This window comes from Sus scrofa, chromosome 10, assembly GCF_054392235.1.
Source record: "Sus scrofa isolate SSC_HxYL_T2T_F1_AM1 chromosome 10, Sscrofa_HxYL_maternal_Yorkshire_Landrace_v2.0, whole genome shotgun sequence".
Classification (NCBI taxonomy): domain Eukaryota; kingdom Metazoa; phylum Chordata; class Mammalia; order Artiodactyla; family Suidae; genus Sus; species Sus scrofa.
In genome coordinates this window covers 83,965,187-83,993,070 of record NC_139392.1, presented here as the reverse complement: position 1 = coordinate 83,993,070, position 27,884 = coordinate 83,965,187, and the positions used below count along the sequence as shown (strand labels likewise).

General features: G+C 42.0%; 1 protein-coding gene across 50 annotated transcripts in view; it reads left to right on the top strand.

Annotated features, from left to right (window-relative positions):
* Positions 1 to 27,884, top strand: part of PARD3 (par-3 family cell polarity regulator) — a 634,673-nt gene that overhangs the window by 312,367 nt on the left and 294,422 nt on the right. The window lies entirely within an intron of this gene.

Sequence of the window (27,884 nt, the reverse complement as noted above, 5' to 3'; positions counted from 1 at the left end):
AATGAAAATAAAAACAAAAATAAACAAATGGGACCTCGTTAGACTTAAAAGCTCTTGCACTGCAATGGAAACCATACAAACAAACAGAAAGATAACCCACAGAATGGGAGAAAATCTTTGCAGATGAAGCGAGGGCTGTGAGATTAATCTCCAAAATATGTAAACCTCTCATGCAGCTTTTAGATCAAAAAAACACCGCACTCAAAAAATGGTCACAAGATCTAAATAGACATTTCTCCAAAGAAAACAGGCAGATGGCTGAAAAGCACATGAAAAGATGCTCAACATCACAAGTTACGTTTACCAACCTACCTGGGCTTGTTCTCCTGTAGCCCCTCCTCATCCCTGGAGGAAGCTTCCCTATGGCCACCAATCTTCACCTCTTTTCTGTCTATGGTCCCTCTAGGTCTTAGGACCTTGCCTTTATAAGTGATTTCTCTCTACATTGTGTGTGTGTGTGTGTGTGTGTGTGTGTGTGTGTGTCTGCACCAGATCTCTCAAGTCAGCAAATAGATGCTCCATTAATTACCCCACCCCTACCCCAAGAGGCCTCGTCTCCCTGTTGCCTCTGCCTGCCTTACTGTCCCTCCCAGTTCACAGATGTGGTTCCTTCGTATCTTTCATGTATCACGTCACATCCTACTCCCAGGGGACCCTCCCTAATCTTCATGCTTGAAGGAAGCAGGCATCCTCCTTACACTATTGTCTCTCCTTTCATCATCCTTTTCTTTATAACATTTATGAACCTGAATTTATCATCATTTCTGTTTCCATGCACTAAAATGGCACTGGCACTGTCTTGGTTACTGTTTGTTTGTAGTCATCCCCCATGTATTTTTGAGTGAATGAGTGTTTTGATACATTGAAAGGAAAAAGTCCATAATGTTTTTACTTTGTCTTGTGCCATATATTACAGATGGATTCTTTGATGGGTGGACTAGATGGACCATTTTTATGTTCTATGATTATGATATTGTGATTTTTGTTAGTTAGGAGCTAAAGACTGCAGATTATAGGTAGCGCAAACCTGTTCACTATTAAGACGTACATATTTAATTAAACCTTGTAAATACAGTCATGCTTCTGAGTCATCGATGTTTGACTGTATCACTGCTTGTTTTGCCAATGGTGCCAGTTTGACTTCAAAAAACTTGATTTGGGAAAAAGAAAAAAAAAAACAACCATCAAAATCTTGATCTGATGGGAGCTTAGTTTTCCTCATCCATGGGCTTATTTAATCGCCTCTAATCTTCCTCTGAGAACATCTTATAATTGAACGTGGGTTTAGGTGTTAAAAGGTAAGCATGAGCAGCCTGGTATTGACAGTGCCTCTGCATCCTTATAATTTTTGCTGTATCACCATTGGTCACAGTAGCACTGGGAAAGCCACCTAAGACATTTAAGGCTCTGTAGAGAAGGTCATGGTAAGAGCTGCTATGACTTACTTAAGTGAGCTGTTAGTGGAGCTTGCGCAATAAATAGCCCCTAAAATGTTGCTAAAGGCCCAATGTAGTCCTCTATTCTATTAGCTCTAAAAATATTCAATTACTTGAATGTTTAAAATATTTAATCATCAGAAAATATTAAATTACTCTGTTTATAACTAAAGTGACAGCTTAGTTTTCCATTTAATTGGAAAATCAATATTTGAACAAACCATTTGATTATTTTAATATTTTATAAGCAATTGAGTTGAAAGTAATATACACTCTCCTGACTATATCATATATTTCATTCATTTAAAAACTGTTTTTTTTTTTCCCGTTTAAAAAATTTTCAGAAAGTTCCGAGGTTTTTATTTTCACTAGAATGAAGTATGAGTTATACTGTTCCTCTGGGAGCCCAGGCTGGCAGAAATTTTATTTTCTTTTAGAGACAAGTTTTCTTATTCTAGGGACAATGGAGTTTGCTCTTCACATGTTTGATACATAAAATATGAATATTATAAATTCTGACCGATCATTGGCATTTTATACTCAGTATATATAGCTTTTTGATATTTTTTTCATTCGATTCTCTTGTTATTCATGGATATTCTGTGTAAAATTGACTTTTAAAAATTATTTTCAAAGAGAAAAGTAATATTCTCTGTTTCTTATGGAATGGCACAAAAAGTTTCTTAGAAAAAGGGATTGATTCTTAGCGGAAGATAACACCACACCGACTGTGGAGAATTTCTTTTTTTTAATCAGTAGTGCTAGGCACCCCTGTTTATTCCTTATCGTCCTCTGGGTGCATTGGACATTTCCTGAGCGGCATGGTTGGAAGCATGGAGTCTTCCCTGTGACCTTGGAAGACAGTTTACTCACTGGACTATATGGGGAATAATTTGATAACCTTTTTTTTAATGAAAAAATGTTTTAGAACATGTTATTTATTTGATCTTTGCAAAGGTAATCTGTCCATAGTTGCAAAATCAGCCCTTTTGGATGGATACACGAGACGCTGCCTCCAGTCCCCAGCATCCCTCCCCCCAGGCAACCCGTGTTACTAGGTTCTTGGGGATCCTTTCAGATAGTGCCATTCCTTCCTGAGCAAATGCGAAAACCTATCCTCTTTTCACATGTTTACCTAAATACTGTCTGATTGTTGCTGAGAATGGCTGGACAGGCTTCATATATTAAAAGAGAAAATGTGTCTGTTTTCAAACGAGTTTGATAATTTTCCTTTGTGTAGATGGGACTTTGTCTGCTGATGAGCATGCAGAGTGTTTCCTGTGTTTGGCGACTGCAAACAGCACTGCAGGGAAGGGCCTTTGTCCTTGAGCCACTTGGCGCTGAGTGTCTCTTGGCTAGAAACCTAAAAATGAAATTGTACATTTGTGGGTTTGTGCAAGGGTCTCTACATTTGTAACTTTGATGGATGTTCCCAGACTGACCTCAGTAGATGTTGGAGCAAGTTTTACTCCCACCCACAGTGCCCAGGAGACCCCGTGCACTCTGTCAGGTCTTAGTGCAAAATGAGGTCGTATAGAATCTGCTCAACTGATGAGATGTGTCTTTAAAACAGCTCCCTTTACACGCTCCCTAGAGCAGAAGGCTGTTGACACAGTTGGTAGCAGGTGAACTGAAAGTGGGCTTCCTTTCCTCTGAGGGTGTGTGTGGGTGTTTGTGTGGGTGGGTGTGGGTGTGTGTAGTTCTTGCTCCTTCAGAGTCGAGTCCAGTTCATTGGTGTTTGTTGAGATAGAAATCACTGGAAATGCCTCAGCTCCTCTTCTTTCTGGTCCCAGTGTTTTCTTCTTTACATAAGTTTAATTTCCCTAATTTTTTTTGCAAACCCCTAAGTTCTTTGGGGGCTGAGTGATAAGAGGTGATAAAAGTGCACTGTCAGAGATTGTGCACAAAAATCCACTTTCAGATGGTAAATTTTTATTACAATTACTGTTAGGTTTTTTTTTACTTGGGTACAATATATTAATAAATATAATACTAACAATTCCAATAAGCTTATGAAAAAAATGATGAGTTAAGAAATGTTTTTCTTCAGTTGCCTCTCTTGGAAACTTTTAAGTCACACATTTCTTAATGTTAAATGCATAAAATTCACATAAAGCAAATGAGATTTTCTAAAAGATTCTTTTCAACTTTGACGTGTGTTTTCATGTTTTAAATCTCGGGTATTTGATAGATATTTTTCTGTTATGAATTAGAATTATAATATCTCCCACCCCATTACCTGGCCAGTGATTGTTCTTATTTCATAATTTGCTAGACTGCAGATGAGTTGAGTTGTAAGACAGGGAAAGGACAAGATTTTTTAAAAATAGGTGGCCCACTGAATGATTCTTGAAAAATGCAAGACTTAGGCTTGGTTCTCAGTAATCACGTGTATGCTCAAATTCTTCATGTGTCAAATCAATAGCTCCCGCCCCAATGTGCCCCCAGGTGAGATGTATTGTAATTTATTTCTATGCTAACATTTTTTTTCCCTGTTATGTCTTAGACTAGATATATTAGCATAAAAACAACGTATTTGCAAGATTTCAACTTCGTTCCAAATGTAAATGTGCTGTGTTGTCCTTAATGGTTGGGATTTGTCATAGAGGCTTATCTCGAGATACAAGATTTGTGTTCGTGGAACTGGGCTGTTTGGGGCTTGAGAATTTTGGCGAGTAGATGTCAGTGTCTCATTTAGAACCTTTCTCGTTGATTGTCAGAAATTTAAATCCTCTTATTCTTTTATCACCTGTTAGATGAGGCTTCATTCTTTCATCGCTCCATCATCGACTGGCTTAGTGTCTCTGCATGTGCTGATCCGTGTCCTCTGCAAAGCTGCTAGTTTGGATTATTCTTGTTGTTTCCAAACTTCTCCCTTTATGGTGTTTAGAGAATGGAGATGGTAAGGTGTCGGCATCTGCAATTGCAAAGGAAAGTATCAGGGCTACGAACGCAGGGATTTCCTTCTGGAAGTTTTTTCTGTCCTTCATAGCATCAAAATGTAGACTAGAAACGGTTACACACACACCCAGGAAGAATAATATCACGCGAATTATAGCTACCAAATGTGAAACTTCTCACATCCCATTTCCGTGTTTAGAAAGAAGGAATGTATGTCCCTGTTTGAATGTCATTTACCAGCCCATGACCCATGGTTTTGGACACTTTATGTCAGGTTTTCTATCTCTTATACATAGATGAAGTTGTTCTAACTTATTAAATGCCATGGCTGTTCAAAAATAAAATTGGTGTTGACACTGATCGGCTCCCAGGAAGGCTTTGCGTAAATATGAGGGTGTGTTGGCATACACATGCAGTGGTTCTTACATCATTTTGAGGCATTTTCCCTGAAGAAAATAGAGCATAGGATTCTGTTCCTTGCATCTTTGACCAACCAGTGATAATTTGAGAATTATTCCATATTTCCTATTGCTTTTTCCTGCACCTTCAGTCCTAGAGATTCTCTTCCTAGATGTCTCTCAAACCTTCTCATGCCACTGCATCCCCGTTTCTCCTTCCCAAGTTCAGGCTTCCATCAGTGCTCACATGGGTCACTGCACCAGCCTCCCGGCCATCACTTGCCATCTGTGTCTTCATTAAGGTCCGAGTAACGGGTGGTAAAGAACCCCCCTGAACCCCTGCCAGCGCTTTGACCATCCTCAGGAGCCGTGAGGGCTCATGCAGTTATACTAACAGCTGCTTGAAGTCAGAGGGACCTGGGTTGGAATTTCATAGCATGTGTTATGCTGATGACATTCCTGAAGTGTCTAAGCCTCAGATCAAGTTTCTCCACGTTCAAAGACATGTTTCAGAGGATGGCGAGGAGTAGAGGAGCCAGTGCCTGTGCAGACTCTAGGAAGACAGCCCCTGACAAGAAGTGAATTCTCAGCACGTCTTAGTTTTGATGTTGCTGTTTCTGTTGTGCCTGGGTACCAGTGCTTCGCCCCTGCACTCCCGGCATCGCTGGCTCCCCTGAACTTGTTTGGTCTCCAGATGCGTCTTGCTCTTTGTCTCTGGCTTTTTGAACATGCTGGTCGACTCCCCCCTTTCTTCTTCCTAAGTCCTTTCCGCTTGGTCAGAACTTGGTGGCTTCAGCTTTAGGGCTGTCCTGACCCCCCCCTCCTGTGCCCCTCTATCCGTTCCTCCGACACCTGCCCAATCCAAAGCCAGGTGCCCCCGGCAACTTCCCTTTCTTTCTGTCCTAGCACTTCCCGTGTTGCATTTTTGCTGTGTGTCTCCTGTTTCATGAGAGCACGATCCATAGGTGTTTCACGGGGGGGGGTTGTTTCTGCTTTTGTATTTTTGTTTTTTTCTTTCTTTTTTCTTTTTATGGCCACACCCATGGCATAGGGAAGTTCCTGGCCCGGGGGCCCAATCGAAGCTGCAGCTGGGGCCTATACCACAGCCACGGAACACCAGACCTGAGCTGCATCTGTGACCCACGCTGCAATCTGCAGCAACACTGGATCCTGAACCCACTGAGTCAGGCCAGGGATGGAGCCTGCATCCTTACAGAGAAAACACTGGGTCCTCAACCTGCCGAACCACAGTGGGAATGCCTGCTTTTGTTTTTGAGGGAGGCGTGACAAAACTTCTGGTGGCATTAAATCTCTTGACAAGACTTGCGTCCAAGCATTCTTTGCTCTCATTGAATGCGTTCGTAACTGCAAAGGGCTTGTAATCTGTGCATCTGAACTGTTCTTCTCTTAAAACTTTTTATAGCAGACGTTTCGATAAAACATATATTACTCCATAGATAGCATATCTTTCCTTACTTTGAGTGTTTAACTTTTCAAGAATCTCTTGTAGATTAAATTGGGGGAAATTTGAGGGGAGGGCAAGGAAAGTGAGATTTTATCGGTCCAGAGGCTCTTGGACTTACTCATATTTTAAGTCCCTGGAGGGACTAATTTTCCTGAGAACTTTGTATTTTAATCATAAACAGACCCAATTCAGTAATACTTTCATAAACCCTTGGCTGAGAGTTTGGCCTTAATGTCCTGAACTCATAGAAAGAGAAACATGTTTTTGTGGATTGGCCAAGAAAAATAGGTTTTGATTCAAATAAAAATAATGTTTGTTATTTTTACAAGATTTTTTCCACTGAGTTATGTGTTAAACTTTCTGCTAATTTAGTTGTCTAATATTGGGCACGACTTAGGCAGTGATTCGGTGTGCTTTCTGTGGCTCAATGTAATGACTGCTTGACTTTTCCAAATTTTGCTCTTGAGAAGGAGTTACGTGGTATTAGGGTGCATATTATTATTTAACTTTTGTTATTTACTTTGTGGATTTTTAGAAAAAGGTAAACCTCATGTCCTGTTTTCTTAAATATATTGAAAGTGGTCAAATATGCATGGAATTTTTATCGATGGGGAATAAGGTACCAATAATCATTGTTTCTTGTGCCTTTCGTAAACGACGGAGCTGGTATTTGGAGTCTATTGCATCTCTGGAAAACCTTCCTCTTGGCTTCTCTGACATTCTATTTCAGATATGTCTTCTGCGTTGCCTGCCTGCGTGCAGGTCATTTCGCCAAACAGGATTTAATGTGCTCTTCCTGGCCATGACCGTCTGGTTTCTCTGCCCTTCCCTCTAGCCTGTGATGCCCACACATCTAGCCGACGACTTCTGTCTGGTGTCCCTGAGCTGTCTCTACACCTTCTCCCAGGCAGAGGAGAAGGGGTCCCCAGTCTAAAATGCAGTGTGAATTGAAAGCCCTTTTCTGGACACAACTGTCCATCTAGCTGTGTAATCCTTGGCAACCTCTGTATGCCACAGTGACCTCGCCCCCTGGGAAATTGTCTGTGGTTAATTTCCAAATGTATCCTAAAGCTGGAAAATTCTATAATTGTCAGTGACTTTCTCATTTCTTGTCATCGTGCCATGGGTCTTCCAGGTTTCAAACTCATTTTGTTTCATTCTCTTCTTTCTGCTGCTTCTTGTTTTCCCTGTTGCCAGGTACCGTGGAATATACCTTTAGTCTTACATGTAACTGTGTCTTTCTACCTTCTTAGCACCTGTTCTCATTTCAGCTCTACTCCCTTCGATGGGGCTGATGTGACATTTGTCTCCCTCTACCATTCCTTCTTGAGTCAATTCTGCATATTCCTACTTGCTTAATCTTTCAAACCACTGTTTGTATTGCATCACCTCCAAGTTTAAATGCATGTAAAAACACCCTCCTGCACTGATTTAAGATTAAACTCATTAGCTTGGTATTCTGTGTCCTTTGCAATCCAAAATCCAAGTTAACTTTTTTGGCTTCATCTTGTGCCATGACCTCCTGTACATCCTTTGCTCTGCTGGGACTTCTATTCCTTCCTTTTAAATAAATATTCTATTCCTTCTGCCTCAGATGTCCCTCCATCTTTTGAGTCAGTGTTATGTCATTAATTACGTAATCCAATCTCTGGTCACCCGTGTTCTGGATGCCTGCTTTTTTTTTTTTTTTTTCCTTTTGTTTTTAGGGCTGCACCCGTGGCATATGCAGGTTCCCAGGCTAGGAGTCTCATCGGAGCTACAGCTGTCTGCCTACGCCACAGCCACAGCAATGCCAGATCTGAGCTGCATCTGCGACCTACACCACAGCTCACGGCAATGCCAGATCCTTAACCTAATGAGCGAAGCCAGGGAAGGACCCACAACCTCATGGTTCCCAGTCGGATTTGTTTCCGCTGTGGCACGATGAGAACTCCTGGTTGCCTGCTTTAGAACGTCACTGTGCTTGAGAATGGAGGGGTCGGAACACAGAAGTGTCCAAAATTGGGTCCAAGTTCATGCTTCCTCATGGGAATCTGGAATAAGCTACCTAATCTCCAGCTTCCTGGAGAGGCACAGCCTGGATTGAAACGGTCACTTCATGAAAACCAATATTCCAAGTGTCCTTCTGGAAAACAAGGAGAGGAGTCTGTAAAACTTTGAGGAACTCCACATCATTGATTTCATTAATGATCTTTCCCCAAAATACCAATCCATTTTTGTCACTTGATGTTAAGTATCGTATTTATTGCTTCGGAGTCAGGGGTGTTCTGGTGCTCTGGCTGTTTGTAGCCCCCTGGGAGGAGGTCATGGCGTGTGCCCACCCTCAGAAACTCAGGTTGGATCCTGTCCTTCAGGGGTTTGTTACTCTGACTGCTCTGAGCTGCCATTACCTTATTTGGACAATTGTGAGAATTCTCTCTTTCTTGTGAATGCAGTTGTTCAGAAGCTCTCATGACTTTGCCATAGTGATTAACAGCTTCTGCTCACGACCCAGCAAAACTTAGCTTTCTGTTGCCCTTTGCCGTGTGACCGTGGTCATTTTGATTTGACTCTGACTCTTAAAAACTCTCTCTCTCTCTCTTTTTTTTTTTTTGTCTTTTTGCTATTTCTTTGGGCCGCTCCTGCGGCACATGGAGGTTCCCAGGCTAGGGGTCAAATCGGAGCTGTAGCCACCGGCCTACGCCAGAGCCACAGCAACGCGGGATCCGAGCCGCGTCTGCAACCTACACCACAGCTCACGGCAACGCCGGTTTCTTAACCCTCCGAGCAAGGCCAGGGATCGAACCCACAACCTCATCGTTCCTAGTCAGATTCGTTAACCACTGCACCACGACGGGGACTCCATAACTCTCATATCTAAAATGGTGGACAATAGAACAGCATAGACTTCAGTAAAATCATGTAGCTCGGTATTCAATAAATGTTACTTTAACTATGTAATGTGCTAATCAAAACCTAAGGTAAAGTGTATTGTTGTTCTTTGCCCTTCACCTTGTCCTAGTGATTTGCTCTAAATTTTTGATAGTCATGTTCTGTGGTTAGAATTCACCCTGCTTCTTATCTTTCCCCCTTTTTTTCCTTTTGATAGCTGCACCTGCAGCATGTGGAACTTGCCAGGCTGGGGGCTAAATTGGAATTGAAGCTGCCGGCCTACACCACAGCCATAGCAACCTGGGTCTTTAACACACTGATTGAGCCCAGGGATCAAACCCACAACCTCATTGAGACTATATCAGATTCCTAATGCACTGAATCACAATAAGAATTCCCTCTTTAAATATAAGGCCTTGTTGGGTAGAATAATAATAAGCAATTATATTCAATAGCCTATTCTACTGTCAAAAATTCTAGGTTACGTTTTTTAATGTTTGAAACAAATTTGTATTATGTATTCTCTTTGTATTTTCCGTGTGGATGAGATGGTTATGCTTTTCATACATACATGGTTAAAATCCTTTGATAATTAAAAAAAAGTGACCAGCATATATAATCAACATATTTTTCTGATTGTCCCAGAACTATAAACACTTTACATAAGATGTTTATTAATAACTTGCTATCACTAGCCTTCCGGCTAAGCTTCTTTCCTGTTAGTGAAACAGATTTTTATTTACTTGTAAATATTTTTATTTACTTGTGGCTATAATGCTTCTCATCTAGGTTGATCTTTTATTTAAATTTCAAGAGGTATCTAAATTGAAGTAAGCATAACTAGAACCTCAATTCATGAATATATTCCAGTTACTTCAATTCATGAATATTTTAGCCAGCACATAAGATAGAGAAAAGTCTGCTCTCCCACCCTCTGAGATTTTGCATTTCTTTTTCTCCTCATTCAAACTAATAGTCTTTTTCAAGTTTTGCACGGTAACTACTTTTGGCTCTCGAATATAAAGGAGTTACTTTTCATGATATTTTCTATTTCAATTCCATTTAGAATCTTTACTAATTAGGTTACATTTATAAGCATTTTATTCTGATTCTAGGATAATATTCTCTAAAATAAAATTTCCGTGTATATTCTTTGGTTTCTAAACCAAATACTTCTTTTGATACTCCTTGTCTCAGCGCTTCCAGCCTGGGCTACTGTTTTTCTTCTATGATAACAACATTTTGCTTTGCTAAAAGGGTTGCATTGGCTTTTCCACAGGTACTGTGTGTGTGCACAACATTATGGTAAATCATTTAGTAATGTTTCTGCAGGATTTCCTTTAGTTTATAACGCAGAATAAACTAGTGCTTCCTCTCTCTCGCCCTCCAGCGGCTTGAGTCAGAGTTGCTCCTCCATATGTTCACCTGGTCCTTTCAGAGCTGGCTGGGCTCTGAGCTCTGTACCTCGGCACTTCTGCGTGATGGTCTCCTTCCTTCGTCCACACAGCGAGGGCCATGTTACTTCCACTGATATATTTTGGTCATGCCCACTGCATGTGAAAGTTCCTTGGCCAGGGATCGAACCCGCGCCACAGCAGCACCCTGAGTCATTGCAGCGACAATGCCCGATCCTTAACCCGCTGTTCCACGTGTGGGAGAACCTTGACGTCCATCTTTATTTTGAATAATTCACATCTACCTGTCTCTCCTTTACTCCCAGACTTAACGGTTTGAAATAAAAGCTGTTTCTAGAACTCCATGTCCTTTTTAACAATAAAGCAGTTATCGGGATTTGCCAGTAGACAAGGAGAATTTGGTGACTTCCCAGGCTCTTTGCATCATCTCCAGTCTTACTGGGCCCGTACATAAGACAGTCCTGTAAGTCACACTGAGAAGCATTTCATGGTAACGGGCCGAGGGAGCCAGGAGACGTTCTGCCTCCGTTAGGTTCCCTGACTTGAAGGCTGGGGGGGATACTGGGGCTGTCATTGCCTGAGGCCATGTTCGGGAGCTGCCCGCCTTGCAGGAGCTTGTCCCCTCTGTCTTGTAGTTTCATCTGGTTGCCATAGTACATTCTAGCTTTCTATCCAGCTCTCCATTGCTTCCAGGTGCCAGTATGGGGATGTGCCTCTTCCTTGCTGTGCCCTCGAGTTGCCAACCCACTGCCCCTTACTAATCTCTGCATGGCTTGGATGGCTCTCATTCTGCCTCTGCCCACCTCCCAGGTATGGCTAGACTTTTATCACAGCTTCCTGAGGGCCTCCTATACTCCTACTACTTCCTGAGGGGGAGGCACATTTGCAAAGAGGAGCATGCATTCGAACAATGCAAATCTTTACCATTAAATTTTGGTTCCAGAGCCGACTGCCGTGTAATGCTAAATTTGCCCTTTTGTTTGCATTCAGTTAACTATTTCTGCAGTGTTGACTGTAGGCATTGGTGCTCGGTGTTGACCAAAATAGTTCCACCCCTGCTCTCTGATACTGTATGGTGTCTCAGGGCCACAGAGGACCGAAATCCCTGTGCGCCTGTGGTGAAATAACCGTGGTGGGTGAGAGGCATCATGTGGGCACGTCAGTGCCTGGGACAGTTGGACGGGTATTCAGGGACTCTCCCCCAAACTAGGACTGCTCTGGACAAGCGGATGCTATTCACGTTGGTCCTTGGAGGGTGACGGTGGTGTCCTGGTAAAGCCGGGCTCCAGAAACGTGAACGTAGGGGAATTTTTGTTGGTGAGAAGTCTGGTGTGCAGGTGGTTTCATGTTCATGTGTGGCCAAGCGGGATATTAGAATGTAAATTGGGTCCAGATTGTGTGCAAGCCTCCAAATATATATTCTGCAAAGACTACATTGGTGATGGAGAAAAGGGGTCAAATCTGTCCTGTTAGTTAAAACTCTGAGTTTCCTTAAGCCTTAAGTACCCTGACATTGGATTCGAGGAGTGGCAGCCCTATTAGCAGCATAAGTAATAGTGTCCTAACCCCATGCTGTTGCAGTGAAGATAAAAAGAATAAACTTGATAGATATGAGAAGGTGGAATCAACTGGTCTTGACACTAAGCAAGATATGATTTTCTAGGGTTGAGACTTTAAAAATGGCTCACAGCAATTTCGGTGGAATGAAGGGGTTGGCACCAGATTTCTAGGAGTTTAAGGAATAAATGGGTATAAAACATGAAAAGCTAAGAGAAAGAGAGAAAGGTTTTTTGTTTTTTTAAATGATGTGAGTGGTTGCTGCCCCTTTACCTGCCGATTTGAAGAAGTCATTGCTTTTAGGGAAAGGGCTGTTTGCTCAACATTAAAAGTTAAAAAGAGCCTTGGCGTTCCCTCATGGCTCAGAAGGTTAAGAATCTGGTGTTATCACTGTTGTGGGTGTGGGTCCTTCCTGTGATGCAGGTTTGATCCCTGGCCTAGGAACTTCTGCGTGTCTCAGGCGCGGCAGAAAGAAAGAGAGAGAGAGAGGGAAAGAGAGAGTCTTGATGCCCTAGCATTAATAAGCCAAATTTCATCATGCTTTGTATTTGATTAGTTCCTTCTGGAGTCTTTCAAAGACTCCTCTGGTTTCTCCTGACCTAAATGGCTTTGTGTTACCGGAATGTATCTTGTCTATTTCTTGCAGCAGATTACTAAGAATATATTAAATAACTTTTGGGCTGGATTCTTATCCTGGGGGTTCTGACTATTCAAACCCCTGTTCATGCTAAGGAACTTTTGTCTGGTAGAAAATGTGATCTGGCTGGTGATCTTATTTTTTGCCCTCTGCACGCATCGCTCCATGTAATGAGATAATGGGACTTTTATCAGCAAACTTTAGCTTCTTTCTTCTATTGTTTTTGTACTGTTAGGTAAGATGTTAATATGGAACTCATTGAATCTTATGGTATAGAACAGTTGCAAATACAAAAACATATCTGAGCTTCAAAATAAAACGGAATTTAACAGTTAATCTTCAGTCTGCGGTGAGCTGCTCTTTGCTAAATAATACTGCTTGGAGATTTTTTTATAAGAAGATAAAAATTGGGCTAGAATTTCATGGTTTCTTTTCAGCTTCTCATGTGATCTTATGTTTGCCCAGGTTGTTAATATTTGAATTGTAATGACAATTCTGTGAATCAAAAAAAAAAAAAAAAAACCCATTGGGATTTTAAGGTGGTCTGTAAAATCTGGGTGATTGTTACATAATTTAAGGTCTTGGTACTCCTGTTCTCATAAAAACAATTTTAATAGTAAGAGAAGCATGGGCTTTTTTTTTAAACCTCGTGTGTGTGTGTGTGTGTGTGTGTGTGTGTGTGTGTGTGTGTGTGTGTGTGTGTGTGTGTATGATTGTATATATGCATTTCTGTGTTATGTTTATTGGGGTAATGTTTGGTTAATAATAATTACAAAAAAATTACAAAATATGCCATTTCTTGTTTTACCATGTTGCACTTTTTTTTTGTTTTTTTTAAAAACTAACAGCTTGTTTATTTAATTCAATTAATTTTTTTATTGAGGTAAAACTGACGTATAACATTGCGTAAGTTTAAGGTGTAGAAAGTGCTGGTGGGGACATTCATGTTTTGCAGTCTGATTATCACCATAGCATTGTCTGACACCTCTATCCACCTCACAGAGTTTTCTTTTCTTTGTGGTGAGAACAATTAAGATACAGTTTCTTTGCAACTTTGGGGTTTGGAATGCAGCATTCCCTACAACAACCCCTGTGCATTATCCCCCAGTGTTAGGCTTTTGATATGCATTGTCCTTATACAGAACCTGTGAGGTAGAGTTCAGCCTTATTGTCCCCATTTTCGGAATGAGAAACATGAGCCTTTAAAGTCACACAGCTTGCTAAAGGTCACAGGAGTATAACCCTTTGCATTCATGTCTAGGTCTTCCTGGCTCTAAAATCCATGCCATTAGCTGGTTGACCGCATCTGCACAGACGAAGATGGCGTCTTTGTCTGAGATTCCCAGGGGTGCGGTGGGCAGCCCTGGATGTGTTTTGGGAAGTCTGTTTCTTGACCTCTCCGGCTTTCCTAGGGTCTTTTCTCTGGTCCTCTGCCCGGAATGCTCTATCCCCAGACTTTCTTTGCTTGACTCGCCCCATCTTTCAAATCTGTGCTGGAATCTCACCGTCTCACTGAGGCCTCTCCTAAGCCCTGTTTACACCTGTACGTTGCTGCCTCTGCTGCACCCCCTGCCCCCCTGCTGTTCCCCACCTCTTCATTCCCAATTCCCCTGACTGTACACTATTTTAATTTTTTTTTTTTTTTTTTTTTTAAACTTCATGGCTGCACCTACAGCACATGGAAGTTCCTGGGACAGGCATTGAATCTGAGCTGCAGCTGTGGCAACTCCAGATCCTTTTAACCCACTGCACTGGGCTGGGGCTCAAACCCATACCTCCTCAGCGACCTGAGCCTGTGCAGTTGGATTCTTAACCCACTGCACCACAGAGGGAACTCCTGTACTCTGATTTTAATAGCACTCTCTTACATACATATAATTTGTTTATCACAGTTATTATAAATTTTCTGTTCTGCCTGTTAAAATTAAGTTTCAGGAGGACAGAAATATTGCCTGTTTTGTTCACACCTGTATCCCCAGTGTCTTGGACAGTGCCTGGCACATCATAAGCGTCCACTCACTGAATCAATAAATAAATGGTAGATGATGGGAACACCCTGAATTCTTAAGGAAAATGCTTTTTTTTTTTTTTTAATGTGCTTGTTCTTAGGAAAAGTCTCCGTGGCTTTTATCAGGTTCTCACTTTATCAGACCACACCCAATGTCCATCCCAAAAGATGGTGATTCGTATGCTCATTAGCTGAATTTAAAAAACATGGGACCCCAAACACTAACTTGAAAAAGATTCTGCATCCTCATGTTCATTGCAGCATTGTTTCCAATAGCTAAGATGTGGAAACAACCTAAGTGTTCAGGAATTGATGAATGGCTAAAGAAGATGTATGCACGGGCACGCACGCACGCACACGCGCACACACACACACACACACACACACACACACACACTGGAACATTATCTTGCCATATAATAAGGAGATTTTGCCATTCGTGACAACATGGATGGACCAAGAGGATACTCTGCTAAAGTGAAATCAGCGAGACAGAAAGAGACATGATCTCACTTACATGTGGAATCCAAAAAAAAACAACAACAAAAACAAATTGATAGGCACAGAGAACAGCTTGGTGGTTGCCAGCGTGGGGGTGGGCAGAATGGGTATAAGCGGGTCAAAAGGTACAAACCCATTTATAAAATAAATAGGGGTGTAATATATAGCGTGGTGACTGTAGTTAACGAAACTGTATTATCTATTTGAACATTGCGAAGAGATTAACATTCTTATCACAAGAAAAATGTTTTGTAACTGTGCAGTGATGGACATTAATTAGGTCATTGTGATCATTTTGTAATACGTACAAATATCTAATCATGATGTCGTATGGCTGAAACTAATATTATATTCAGTATTAGTATAAATAATGTTATATTTCAATTATACCACCCTCTAAAAAACACATGCATACAAGGTTTTCAGCTGTGTGTGATTGATTCATAGCAATAAAAAATATCAAGCATCTACTAGTTCATTTTAAACCTTCTTTGTAGATCAGTTTGAAAAAGTAAATTGTGTTTTGCACTTTCAAATGACAGATTGAAGAGGAACAAAATTCATGTGGGACCATGTTAACATGTGTCTGGTTTTGAATGTCACCATGAGAGACAGCGGGCCAAGCTGTGGGAGTCCATGCTCCCTAAATGCTACAAATACACATGTTAAGTGACCACTTGTCGTCCGTATCTTTTCTCTGTGAATGTACACCTTGATGTGTCTTAATTCAGTTCCACTAGAATGATTTTACAGGTGAAATATGTTAACAAATTGGGCTGGGCAATGAACATCGCCTGGTCAGAGAGATGATTCTTGCGCTTATTCCTGTAATTGGCTGCAATGCCCTAAGCTAAACAAAACAAAACAAAACAAAACAAAACACAAACAGGAGCCTATGTTCAGAGGCAAACATAGTTGGGGCCCATGGAGTTCTGGGCTCGTGGTCACAAGCAATTTGTTCATTTATTTCATTTTCTTAATAATCATACACCTTTGTTTTGGCCATCTGTGTCCCTCACGTTGAACTAGCTATTAAGAGTTCAAATGCCAGGGAGTTCCTGTTGTGGCGCAGTGGACACAAATCTGACTAGTATCCATGAGGATGCAAGTTTGATCCCTGGCCTGGCTCAGTGGGTTAAGGATCTGGCGTTGCCGTGAGCTATGGTGTAGGTCGCAGATGCGTCTTGGATCCTGAGTTGCTGTGCCTGTGCTGTAGGCTGGCAGCTGCAGTTCTAATTCGACCACTAGCTTGGGAACCTCCATATGCTGCAGTTGCAGCCCTTTAAAAAAAAAAAAAAAAAATTCAAATGCTGTTGATTAGAGTATATGGTTTAATAAAAGAAGTAGAAATAAAAATTCCTCTTCACATTGGTCTACTGGCTTAATGAAGCCATTTTTGCCAAATTAGTTTTTGACCCATTTTCTAGGAAAATGAGGGCAATTGTCTTCTTATAAAGAGATGCTTATCTTCATTAGGAATCATGGGGATGCAAATTAAAGTATTGATTTTTTGGTGATAATTTAGCAAAGATTAAACATATTTGTCACATCAAGTTGTTGCAAGGATGCGGGCCTTGTGGGCATGCTCGTGTACTCGAGATTGGAGTGTGATTGACAGAGCCTGTGTAAAAGAACATTTGGCTATATATCTGTCTTTTATTTCAAAATTGGATGGATGGAAGTATTACCTACAGAGAAATGTTTGCACATGATTAAACATGTCAATTGTTGCAGTAGTGAAAAGTACTAGAAACAAGCTACTCTTGTCCATGACTGGAGGAGTAACTCTATCAATTATTTTATATTTGTACTAAGGGATATTCTGCAGCCCTTAGAAGAATTGAGGTAAAAGTATCTGTATAAGTTTTGAAAGGTTTCCAAGACATGTTGTTCAGTGAAAAGAACAAGTTTCACTGAGCATATATAATATGTTTCATTTCATATTAAAACTGTACCTGAGCAAACAGGCAGATCCTGTGTATACAGCCACAGAGAGGCAGTTGGGGGGGTAGTTTCCAAATTTCCAAACTGCAACTGTGGTTAATTCTAAAGAGGGGACTCAGAATGGAACTGGAGAGGTGACATGGGACTTCCATGTTTTACTCTATGTACTTTAGCACCAGATTAATCTTTTATGAGATGACTGATGATGGGGAAACACTCCCTATAACATGAAAAAAATTCCCAAGGAGACGCATACACTCCAGAACAGAGGGGTGTTGGTATCCCTTGCTTCAGATTCCGTTTCTTTATTGTACTTCTCTCTCATCCTTCCTTCAACACCCAATACCTTTAAAATATACTTGATGATGATAATGTGAGAAGAAAGAATGTATACATGTATGTGTGACGGGGTCAGTATGCTGTGCAGTAGCAAATTGGCAGAACACTGTAAACCAGCAAATTGACAGAACACTGTCAACCAGATATAATGGAAAAAAATAAAAATCATTATGTAAAAAAAAAAAAAAATATATATATATATATATATACTTGTTGAATTTTAAGTTAACATTTTCATATTTAAAAAGTACCCTATTGTTTTTTTCTATTCCGTTTTATAAATGCAGTGTGTCTTTTATGAAAAAGTCGAATGCATTCTCAGAGGGCACGCCTGGCATCACTTGCCCTCTGAAAATGGAACACGACCAGTTAAGTGTCCTTGTGTCTTGTGCTGTGATTGGAAGGTAGGCACTCTATAAACACTAGTAAATGCAAGATTTCTAAACAGATTAATTTTCTGAAGAACTGTAATCATGGACATTTAAATGGACCATTAATTTATTTGCTCTCATTTATGAGACAAAAGATTAAGTCTGGTGGAATAACAGTTACTTCCGATTCCCATCAGGAATGTGGATAATGTCCAAAATAAAGATGTATATTCACCAACCACTGGTACTTTATTAGCTTGAATTTCATGATAAACCTGTAAAATTTTGCTTATTAAATCTCAAAAGCAATCATCCAGGTAGCACATAAAATTATGCTTTTTTTTTTTTAAATTAGTAAATCCTCATCTGGGAACATGTAGAATTATGAGATAGATTTATTTTTATAGACCTAAGACAAATCTTTATAAGTATGCTTTTCCTAAACAAAAGCTATTCTTTAAAATTTGACTTTAGACATGCCCTGCTACTCTCCTTCCACATAAACTGAAACCAAACCCTATCCTTTCTAGACCGGTTCCCTGGTCATTTTCCTCTTTGGAAACTTTTGTAAAATCACATTGAAATCTGTTAAACCAAGGGCATTTTTGTTTGTTCTATCCAGGAAAGCAGCTGTGAAATCTGGCCTAAATATCTAATCTTTCTAAATTTAAACTTAATTTCTCTTTCCTTTTTCCTTTTCTTGGTTTGAGGGTGAGGGGGATGTTAAAATACCAGCAAAGCTGAACAGAAATAAATGCAGTTGGTTGTTGAAAGCCAGTACGATGTATACTCTTCTCATTTTCTTACAAAAATGTTTCCAAATTAAAAGTAAGCTGAAACAATTGGATTCCAGTTTTTAACTTTGGGAGTAAGTCATTATCCTCAAGTCACCTTTAAGAGGATCTTAAGTTCAGTGGTTTAAAAATAAAATATGTAGGAAGACCTATGTTAGAAATTAGTGAATTTAGGTGAAAGGTCTATCGAGTATATTCATTCAATTTTCTGTAGTTGAACATTTTTTCCCAAATTTGGGTAAGTGGAAGTTGCCTATTAATTGAAATTCTTTTCATTTTCTTTAAAACAGCAGCACAGTAAGTTCATCTTCTCTGAATGTGGTGATTGTAGCTCAGGATGTAAAAAGTGTTTTCTAGTCTCAACTTAAGTTTTTTTTTTAAAGGGCGGCACCTGCGGCATATAGAAGTTTCCAGGCTAGGGGTCTAATTAGAGCTGTAGACACAGGCCTATGCCACAGCCACAGCAACACAGGATCCAAGCTGTGTCTGCAACCTACACCACAGCTCATGGCAACGTTGGACCCAGTGAGCAAGGCCAGGGATCGAACCTGCATCCTCATAAATGCTAGTCAGATTCATTTCTGTTGAGTCGTGGCAGGAACTCCTCAACTTAGGATCTCGATTTAAGGCCTAGGAGGCCACAGACTTCAGCTGCTGTTTCATCAGCAGCCACTTCTGATTGTGTATCGTCCCCCGCCCGCATTCTGTCTCCAAGGAGGGGCAGTGGATGTTGGCATCTGTCAGGGTCGGACCCTGTCTTCACCTTCATGTCCCGAGGAGGCTGTCACCTTATTTGTCCAGTGTGTTCCAGGAGAGCTGAGCCTCACATTTCCAGCACTGGAGTCAGGAACTGGGTAGGATGTTGTGAATGTGCCAAGATGCCCATGGCACGCCTGACCTGGCTGCGTGCGCGGTGACTGCTGAGTGTGCTCAGGAGAAGCCTCCACTCTGTGGGGCACCTGCTCCTCTCCTGTCCTCATTTGACCAGGAGCCCTTGCTCATTATTCCTGACGTTCTCTGTACCTCCCCGCCCTCCTCCTCCTTATAAACATGTTGCTGGGGGGTGGGGCTGCTCCCCTGAACCCCTCTCAATGGGGCCTCTGGTCCAGCCCCATCTGCTCAGAGCGGAGCCGACTGTGGGATGGCAGGGAGGGCGACTGGGGGGCTCCGTCCTGCCTGCCTCCAGGCTCTCTTTACATCTCACACGTGGTGCTGGTACGGTGCATTTGCACCCTTTACAGGTCACCTGCCCTGCTTTCTGGGACCTCTCCCTGAATCTAGTAGATTAACCAAAGGATTGGTAGCTGTGTGGCCAAGGATGAGTTACGTAACCACTCTGAGCTGTGATTGTCTCTCTGTAGAACAGGAACAGCACATGTACAGTGCCTGGCACATTCGTGTTGATGCTTAATATTATCAATATTTATTAATATTATTAATATTATTCTCTCTTCCTGCCCATTCTTTCTCCTCTGAGGTGGTCACTCTCTACAAAGTTCTAGTTTGAATATCTATAAGAGAGAATAAAGTGCTTTGTTCAAAATGTATGCCCTTGCAGGTATAATAATTAAACACTGACGAGCAGTGTTATGCTCCAGGCCACTGACTTTAGGTGTTTTGCTGAAGGGGAGAATCAGTGTGAAATACAACCTGTGCTTTGCACCCCAAGCCAGACCCTCCAAGGGGACACTTTTCTCTCCCCTCATTTAGGTGCCACGGAGGTACCAGGTGCATTGTGGTGTCTAATCCCTTCCTTCCTTTTAGAGAGTTCAAGTTTCATTTTTAGACAGGAATTGTCCTTTGCTGTTACAGTCATGGAAAATTGTTAGAAATTCATTTGTTGATGGTACACGTAGTTCCCGAATTATGATGGATCGATACACATTCATCAGAAGGCTTACTTTGATTTTTGACTTTTTTCTTCCTAGGTCTGCACCTGCAGCATATGGAGGTTCCCAGGCTAGGGGTCTAATCAGAGCTGTAGCTTCTGGCCTACGCCAAAGCCACAACAATGCGGGATCCGAGCCGCGTCTGCGACCTACACCACAGCTCACGGCAATGCCAGATCGTTAACCCACTGAGCAAGGGCAGGGATCAAACCTGCAACCTCATGGTTCCTAGTCAGATTCGTTAACCACTGAGCCACGACAGGAACTCCTTACTTTGAGTTTTGAATTTGGATCTTTTGCTGTGCTGGTGATGTTCATTCATGCTGCTGGGCAGTGGCGGCGAGCGCAGCTCCCTATCAGGAGCACGTGAGCAGAATAAGCAACCAGTACGTTGACAGCTGCTCTGTTTTTCACTTTCAGGATGGTAGTCGAGAAATTACATGAGATTTCCAACACTTTATAATGTAGGCTTTGTGTTAGATGATTTGCCCCAGCTGTAGGCTGGTGTGAGTGCTCTAAGCACATTTATGGTCAGTGAAGCTACGCTGTGATGTTTGATAGGTTAGCTATATTAGATCCTTTTTTTTTTTGGTCTTTTTAGGGCCGCACCCGTGGCATATGGAGGTTCTCAGGCTAGGGGTCCAATCAGAGCTGTAGCTGCCAGCCTACACCACAGCCACAGCAACGTGGAATCTGAGCTGCATCTGTGAACTGCACCACAGCTCACAGCAAGGCCGAACCCATTGATCGAGGCCAGGGATCGAACCTGCATCCTCTTGGATGCTAGTCAGATTCGTTTCCACTGAGTCACGACAGGAACTTCTAGGTGCATTTTTGACTTATGATATTTTTGGCTTCCTCTGGGCTTATTGGGGCATAACCCTATAGTAGGAGATTTGTAATTCATTTGTTAGTTGGCTCAACTAATAGTTAAACATCTGATACATGAGTAGCCCTGTTAGGATATAAAATAAAACTAAGCAATAATCTGGCCAAGTATGATTAAGTGTCATACAGAATGTTGGTACTTTCTATCATTGATATTCTTTATTAATCTTCTAAGACCTCTTTCCTTTCTTTCTAACTGTCCCCAGGACCACTTGAGTAATCATAGCTGCTCTTGCCTGGTGGTCATATGTCTTCCCAACTCCGTTCAGCGACATCACGTTGGAAGTTTGAAATCTGCTCTGGGGGGAGAATTTGTATCACAGGTGTTGGCAAATATTACGCAGCAAATGTTTTTTCCTTAAAAAAAATTATTTTTATTTGGCAAGCTAAGCTGTTAGACGTTTATCAGCACATTCTGGTTGTTTCACAGCTTCACCCCACTTCCTAGGAGTTATTGGTTGTCCCTCCAAGTCATTGCTTTGATCAGATTTCTGTTTACCTCAAAGGAGCTTCTTTGCATCAGTGTCTGCCCCCCCACCCCACCCCAGTCCCCCAGGAGAGCTGGGCTTGGGGCCGTTCAGGCCCATTTCCCAGTGCTTTCTTAGTGACAGCGCTCTGATAGGAACTCCAGGATTCTGCCTTGAGGATGTGATGTCAAACTGACCCTTTTAGGAGTTCCTGCTGTGGTGCAGTGGGTTAAGAATCTGATTGCAGTAGCTCAGGTTGCTGTGAAGGCATAGGTTCGATCCCCAAATGGGTGCAGTGGGTTAAGAATCCAGCATTGCTGCCGCGGTGGCTCAGCTTTGATCCCTGGTCTGGGAACTTACATATGCCATGGGGGTGGCCAAAAAAAGAAAATGAATAAATACAACAACAAAAAACTGACCCTTTCAAACTTGACAGGCCTATCAGAGAAGCAAGGCAGGACCTGAGTGCTCTTGGGGTGTCCCAGCTGGTTAAGTGCTTTGAGAAGATCCCTGCTCCTTAACCATGTGCAGGACAATGTATGTGATTCTGTGTTTAAAATACATTTGTGTCTTGATGGTCATTCTGTCAGAAGAAGTGAGATCTGTCTCTGAGGTCTCTTTGACCCCATCAAATATATCGACTCAACTACACTGACCCGAACAACTTCACTAGTAGTAGTGTCTGGTTAGTGATTCTTTTAAGAAGCGGGAATGTTATTAATATCTGACTTCTACCCTCAAGAATATGAAGAGGCACCCCCCCCATACAATTCCACTTTTACAAAGAATTCTCATATGTGGAGGTAGCTTTCAAAATGATAGAGAATAGAGACAAAGGGCCGTGTGGCCTAAGGAGGATGGGTGTCACATTTAATGCCCCAGGGAGAAATGCCACCCACTGAAAGAGTTCCTGGAATCTTCAACCAAGGCTCCAGAGAGGCGAATCAGGATGAAAGGTCTGGGACTTACTTGAGAAATAAATCATCGAAAGCCGGATTCAGGGTTTTGAATAGGAAAGAGGCTTTGCTATTTGAGATCTCTCCAATAAGGGGACGAAGGTAGCTCTGGCCCTTTGAAAGCTAATCTGAATCACAAAGGCTGAGCTGGCTTTGCAGAGAAAATATGAAGCACGGTCCTTGCATTGTCTCGAAGGTACACCACGGTTTCACACCCCCGAAATAAGTCCATGCCTCGGATCAGGATGCTTTTCAGCAATACACCATCGAATACCTAAAAATTTATTTTGGTTTGTTGCTAGTTAAAAACTCTTATCTGTTGGAGTTCCCATCGTGGCTCAGGGGTTAACGAATCTGACTAGGAACCATGAGGTTGCAGGTTCGATCCCTGGCCTTGCTCAGTGGCTTGAGGATCCGGTGTTGCCGTGAGCTGTGGTGTAGATTGCAGACGAGGCTCGGATCCCTTGCTGCTGTGGCTCTGGCTGGGAACCTCCATATGCCGCAAGAGCGGCCCAATAAATGGCAAAAAAAGACAAAAAACAAACAAACAAACAACCAAACAAAAAAACCTCTTATCTTTTGCTGAATCACAGTATTTGCGGTGGGGGTGTGTGTGTGTGTGGGAGTGTGTGGGGGTAGGGGGTGGGTTGTGGAGGGGTCAACTTTTTTTCCTTGAGAGGAAACTCTCACCACTTAGCGCCCAGGTCAGCCTGGCTGCTGTTTGGAGAACAAGTACGCAGGTGGCTTGGTCCTCTTTCATCTGAACGTTCAGGAGCAAATATTTCAAGAGTAAAACAGTTTCTATTCCTGTGAATGACCTAAATAAATGTTTCTATACTTTCATTTTTATAACTGAAAGTAGCCACTATCTGTTATAATTTTATGCTTTTATTTGTCCTATACATCACAGCTGCAGTCAGTTTACACTAAAAACTGTAACGAGGAGTTCCTGCTGTGGTGCAGCAGAAACGAATCCAACTGGTATCCGTGAGAACATAGGTTTGATCCCTGGTCTTGCTCAGTGGGTTAAGGATCCATCATTGCCGTTAGCTGTGCTATAGGTTGGAGATGTGGCTTGGATTTGGTGTGGCTGTGGCTGTGGTGTAGGCCAGCAGCTACAGCTCCGATTTGACCCCTAGCCTGGGAACCTCCATATGCCACAGGCACAGCCCTAAAAAACAAAAGAACAAAAACAAAAACGAAACCCCAACCCTTCCCTGTAATGAACCTCCTACTCTGAAGGCATCTCTTTCTGGTCATTGTTGATAAGACAGTCTTTCATACAAAATGAGCTCAAGTTTTTTAGTCCCTTTGCAGATCACAAATTCCAGATTTAATTATATATCCTAAGGGAAACCAAGAGAACCAACAGAATTGGATCAAATTGTGTAATCAAAAGTAAATGATATGGTTATTAAAGCTAATGAAATGATTTCCCAGCATTTTAATTCCTTTCTCTGCTTCAAGACATTTTAGTAATAAATGTTAGAAAGGACACTCTAAGCAGTTACCGCCTCTAAATAGTCCTTCTCTCCAGACCATTTTTGGTTGAACAGAAAAGAAGGTTACACCTTAGACCGCATCACTGATGTCTTCCAGGAGGTGAGCAAAAGGGGAGGTGGCAGGAGCTGACGGCTGGGTCCTTTTTAAAGCCAGGAGGAAAGCAGTGAAGGGGGCAGGCGCTTTTATACTGTTCTCATGTGTTATCACCTCCATCTTACATAAAGTGCAAGTGAACCATAAATTGGTAATATCTACATGCCATCTGAAGGATTAATAGGACTATTTATAAAGATTCTGTTAGAATTCATAGAAAAAAATAGGCTTCTGATAAATAGATGAGTGAATGAATAAACCAACCAAGAGTCTTTGTGACCAGTTTGCAAACAAGATGGTATATTTGGCATCACTGTTGCTGCTGGCCTATGCCATAGCCACAGCAATGCTAGACCCAAGCCACATCTGCGACCTACACCACAGCTCACGGCAACACCGGATCCTTAACCCACTGAGCGAGGCCAGGGATTGAACCTGCAACCTCATGGTTCCTAGTCGGATTCGTTTTTGCTGCGCCAGGATGGGAACTCCTCACTATAATCTTCATTCGAAGAGAGTAGCAGCAAGTCTTCCTGATGGTCAGATTAACTAAGGTGTGTGTGTGTGTGTGTGTGTGTGTGTGTGTGTGTGTGTGTGTGTGTTCAGCCAGTCAAGAATTGAGAAGGGTCTAAATTTTTATCCTAGTTGTAAGCTAACAGGTCTGCTTGCTACCATTTCCTGGACTCTGATGAGTAGTCAGAAGATTCCTGGGTCAGAAGAAAGATGTGGTACTTTTGCACAGCAAACCCAAACATCAGCGTGTGTAGTGCCATTGCCCTAACCCCCAAGGCCCGTGCAGGTGTCACCAGAGGGCCCAGGTGTCACCAGTGGAATTCCGTACGCCCTGTAGGTTGCTGTAGGAGAGGAACTCTGGGCCTAGGAGACTTGGAACTTGTCTGATGGGCGGTAAGGGTGCCTGCAATTGCCTGCAAGAGAGATATTGTCTCTTCTTAACATGTGCAAATATGGAGGAGTCCGATGGAGAATGTCTTCCAAGACAGACAATAAAAGCTGTGAAATCAAGGTGTTTTTTGTTTGTTTTTTTGTTTGTTTGTTTGTTTTTGCCGCACCCATAACATGCAGAAGTTCCCAGGCCAGGGATCAAACCTGCATCACAGGAAGGACCCATAGCAATGACAGTGCCAGGTCCATAACCCGCTAGCCACCGGGGGATTCTGAGATTTTTTTTTTTTTTTTTAATAACTGTTTCCTTGTAGTATCTGAATGGCAGAGAAGAATAACAAGAGAAAAAGACTGGTAACATGCCATGTCAAATAAATTAGAAGAAATTTAACCAGAATCGGGAAGAAAGAGTTAACAGTGAAGAAGCATCACAAGGCGGAGTTCCCATTGTGGGGCAGTGGAAATGAATCTAACTAGTGTCCACGAGGATGTGGGTTCGATCCCTGGCCTCGCTTAGCGGGTTAAGGATCTGGAGTTGCTGTGAGCTGTGGTGTAGGTCACAGACATGGCTCGGATCTAGCATTGCTGTGGCTGTGGTGTAGGCCAGCAGCTGTAGCTCCGATTTGACCCCTAGCCTGGGAACTTACGTATGCCCCCTGTGGGGCCCTAAAAAAAAAAAAATATCACAATTCATGTTTACTGATGGCCCACGTTCCTGTTATGTCAGGCTGCACGTATAGCGTCTGGTTGAGCAAAGGCCAAGCAGACCCCACAGAGTCCCTCCTTCCTTCCTTCCGTCCATCCTCTGACACTCATTCAGCACCTGCTTTTCAGTCCCTGATACGCTGGAGAAGCAGCTGCAGGTGCTGAGGGCGTTTTGGGGCGGGGGTGTCCTCTCATCTCCCAGAGCTCTCCGTGCCAGGAGAGGAGCCTCTGAGGCCCTGGGTCTGGGCGGCAGAGGCGCCCAGGAGGGGCGGGCTTCCACCTGCTCGGAAGGACAGAATCACACGGCAAGTCCGCCGTTGGGCTCTGTGGTCCACAAAAACCTCACGTGGCTTCACACGGGGACTAAGATGTATAGTATAAATTTTACCCCTTTTCCTTGAAGAGAAATACATACCTCCCCATGATTCATTTTGAAGGGCTTCTTCAAAAACACTTTGTGGTCCCCGGAGTTCTACGCCTCATTATTTTAAATCGTGAAAATAAACTAGTGAAGAGCAGCACATGGGTCCTGCAGCAGACTCCACCCGTGTAAACATCTGTGAGAGTTTGCACTGCTTTATGACGTTCCAGTGCAATCTTAAAATTCCACAAATGAAATGCAGTTGTGAACTTACCTGAGATCAGTAAACGGATCAGGTAAAGTAACGAGATTTTTTTTTAAGAAAAAATCTTGTTTTCCCTCAATTTTCTAGTTAAATTCAATGAAGCAAGATTGAGTTGGTAGATTTCCTGGGAATCAAGTGATTGTATTCTCTCAAACAAAACGATACCATTATATGTTTGCCACCAGGTATGCAGCAATGATGATTAGTCTGAATGCTCAGCTTTAAATCATGGTTCAAAAGTTTATAATCAATTTAGAGGTTAGCATTAAGACAGCTAATTAGCTATGTATTGTTGCATTGCTCTTAATGCCCAGAATGTGATGCAAGTGCCAAACAAAATTAAGATCTTAAACAATACACTCATTTAAACTAATAAACTTTATTAAGGAATATGTTGCATGTCATCAACGCAGTTCTGTCGTCCAAGCCACCTTTGTGCTCAAAGATCTGGGAACTTGTCCTGTGGTTATGTTTGGAAAAACGATTTGTACAAACTGAATTCATTAAAAAGTCCCATTGTTTTTAAATTAGAAGACATTTAAGGGTTGTGTTGTTAAGTTGAGGTTGTGTTGAGGATCAAAGAAATGGTTACTTTCATGCTCAGCAGCAGATGTTAAGTCCTCAATATATGCTAGCAAGGATCCCTTTACTTACTGATATTTAAACATTTTTAAAAATTAAAATGTGTGTCTTGCCTTTTTAAGAAGTGATTTGTACTTGGTAGCAATAAATATTTGTTTAGATGTTTTTCTTGTTAAATAAACATTTATTTAAAATTATTTTAGGTTCAACATTAACCAATCAATGATTAATCCTGAAATTGTTTTTGAGCCAAGGAGAAATGGATTTTTCGAATGATGAGTTATAAATTTTTTTTTTTAAATAGGGTCTTGTACTACTAAGATAAGTATTGTTTCCTTACCCATGTATTACTTATTTTACCCCCAAAATAAAGCATTTTAAAATGTCACCCCTTTAAAGGAGTTCCCATCATGGTGCAGCCGAAACGAATCCAACTAGGAACCATGAGGTTGGGGATTTGATTCCTGGCCTCGCTCAGTGGGTTAAAGATCTGGCGTTGCTGTGTGTGTGTGTGTGTGTGTGTGTGTGTGTGTGTGTGTGTGTGTGTGTGTGTGGTATGATGTGATGTGTGGTGTGTGTGTGGCATAGGTGGAAGGCAAGGCTCAGATCCTGGACTGCTGTGGCTGTGGTGTAGG